Here is a 2,913-nt window from a genome sequence, read left to right as displayed (position 1 = left end):
GTAGCATTACAGTAATATTGGTAAACAAAAAATAACCTAACCATAGAAAGTTCCTCTATTAGATAGGCACTGTCAATTAATACTTTCTACTTTATGATTTTTAGAAGTCATTTTGATGTATTCATTTTCAAATAATGAACATTGTGCTAGTACTGATTTCCTTTTTTTAGTAAAAAAAAACATTAAAATAATTTTTGTCCTGAAATGTATTTATTGACAAGCTCAATGTACATACATTAATTACTTATAATTAAAATAACAGACTACATGATATTATAGCAAAAGTAGATTGTGACATTAATTCTTTATATTATGTTCTAAAAATGGGAGAACTTGTGGGAAGATAGTGCTGGGAGGGGCCCAGGGCAGTTGGAGAAGAAGAATGTTACAAAGCCAAAATCCATTGTACAAATAGTAAAATTCTTGAAAATTAAATAAAACATATATTATTTATGTGCATATATAAAACTCAGTGTTCACCAAAGAAGTTCTTTTGCAATAGATAGAGGAACCTACAGAAATCTACACCTGGTCAAAATGATAGTCACATATATGTGTAACCAGCCCCACTTGGAAGATCTACAATAAAACTACATTTCAGGATCAGGGAAAATTTTGGAGGAAGGGACAAAAATCACAAAGGTTTTGAATTTGTATGAATAAATAAAATTTCTGATTGCAAGTCATTCAGAACTTACAGAGCATCCTAGTCCTGTTGTCTGACTTATCCCTCTACTCACTTGCTCCTTATAGTCTCTGGGGAACCCATTGCATTCTGAGGCTGGCCCCTGGCACTTCCTCTTCTCTTACATTCATTTACTACTTAAAATACTTCTGAGTCAATGCCCTACTTTGGCCCTGCCATGAGCTGACAGTACCCTAGGGTACCTCCCACACGTGTCTCTGGACTCTATTTATGGCCATCTTCAAAGAGATGAGAGTGATTGGCTTCAAGGAGTTCGTTATGGCAGTATGGGAGCACCAGGACAAAAACATTTTCACCTATTTCAGTGATTCTACGGATGCCAAAGAGAAAGAGAAAAGATGGTGTCTGGACTGTTCAGAAGCTAAACCAGTTGTGTGAGAGGTGCTGAATCATGTTACTAAAGACTGTGTTCATCTACTGCCAAGTAAGAGTCAGAAAAACTGGAAAGACACAAATAATGACTTCAGAAAAAAATGAAATTGCTGGGCAGCGGTGGCGCACGCCTTTAATTCCAGCACTTGGAGCACAGAGGCAGGTGGATTTCTGAGTTTGAGGCTAGCCTGCACTACAGAGTGAGTTCCAGGATAGCCAGGGCTATCCAGAGAAACCCTGTCTTGAAAAAAAAAAAAGGAAATTAAATTCAGTGCCTACATTACTTAAATACGGAACATTTCAATAACTTTTAGAGTCTAAGTGCCTCTGGACCAACCTAGTAGAAATGATCTTCTCTGAAGATTATTATTTGATAACCTCTCCCACCTGACAGTGGTGTCAAGTGCCTTTGGTTCTAGCATTCAGGAAGCAGAGGGTTCCTGATCCTTGGGTTTGAGACCAGTCTGGTCTTCAGCGAGTTCCAGAACAGCCAGGGCACCACAGAAGCCCTGTCTGGAACTTTTCCCCAAAAGATTTGATGATTGCAATTGTGTCTTGATTTCCTGGATTATTTAAAAGCAGTCATGAGTAAATGATGATATGAAAATCAATGTGGCTAAAGAATAAAGAATCAATTTTGAAAAAAATAAATTGTAAGTTAGAGGACCAGGATTCTTAGTGCAAGATAGTGCTCTACAGACGTGACAGCAAACCTGTACCCAATAAATCTCAACCATATGGTTGCCTTGTTCCGCGCCCCTTTTCAAGTCCCCTTCGCCCACGAAAGAGACACGTGAGGCAGTGTTTGGGTGGTTACTACAGCGAGGCTTTATTCTTGTATCAGCAGAAACAGAAAAGACCCAAAGCCCGGAAAGGCACTGCTATATATACCCTAGAGTGGCGTGTTCACTTCTGATTGGCTGTTCACTCATCATCCCATATTAACCCCGGGGATGGGCAGTGACTTTGACGCGCTTTTGCCTTTTGCACTTGTGCAGTTAGTTGTTTACTTGTGGGAGCACAGGATGCCCGCGCCATCTTGTAATGGCGAATGTTGTCAAGCTCCTAACATTGCCTAAACATGACCTGCACAAAACCAGACTGACTGCTCAACAAACTTATTTTTTTTTAAATAGACTTATCCTTTTCATCTTTATTCTGTACTCCATATTCTCTCACTCTTTTTATTTCTTTATTATGACACAATACTTAAAAGACAGAAAATCAATTCCAGTCACTAAATGAGCTTAAGTTTCATGCAAGGTATTTTAATCACATAAGTACAAATACACCAAGAGGAGAAAGACACTTAGTCACCAATACTGTTGTTATTTAGTGTGAGGTCAGATTAGCAGAAATAAGAAAAAATAATGTTGAAATACAGAAAATAATTTTAGTAAATTCTATAATACCACTTAGAAATTTTAGCATAGGTATCATGGCAGTTTACTTTAAGAGCAACTATGAAGAAGAAAAATATCATCCTTTACTAATGAATGAGACACATTCAATGACAGGACTAATTATGCTCGAGGGAGAATTTATGCATGGATAATAAGAAGCAGCGCTAAATGTTGTCTTAATTTACCCTCAGGCTCTGAAAAAATGTTGATTCTGGTTTCACTAATTGAACCAACAAGCATTAACCACCTTTTCAAGATACTGTCACAAAACAGTAATCTTCCCATCCCAAATAGTTCAGTCTGTGTAACTTTTTATAGATTTTTCTGTTTCTTTAAAGAGGTTTGCCAAAATATTGCATTTAAAGGTAAAGCATGCAGGAAATTCAGATTTTTCTCTATATGCATTTCCATTAATTTACATTTTAGTATACT

The 2,913-nt window shown here is 37.2% G+C and overlaps 1 pseudogene; it reads left to right on the top strand.

The window, feature by feature from the left end:
* The first annotated feature begins 916 nt into the window (after window positions 1–916).
* Window positions 917–1,469, top strand: LOC117717331 (thioredoxin domain-containing protein 17 pseudogene; annotated as a pseudogene).
* The last annotated feature ends 1,444 nt before the right edge of the window (window positions 1,470–2,913 follow it).

This window comes from Arvicanthis niloticus, chromosome 11 (genome assembly GCF_011762505.2).
Source record: "Arvicanthis niloticus isolate mArvNil1 chromosome 11, mArvNil1.pat.X, whole genome shotgun sequence".
Classification (NCBI taxonomy): Eukaryota; Metazoa; Chordata; class Mammalia; order Rodentia; family Muridae; genus Arvicanthis; species Arvicanthis niloticus.
Note: the sequence above shows the minus strand (reverse complement) of the source record. Positions and strands in the feature narration are given on the sequence as shown.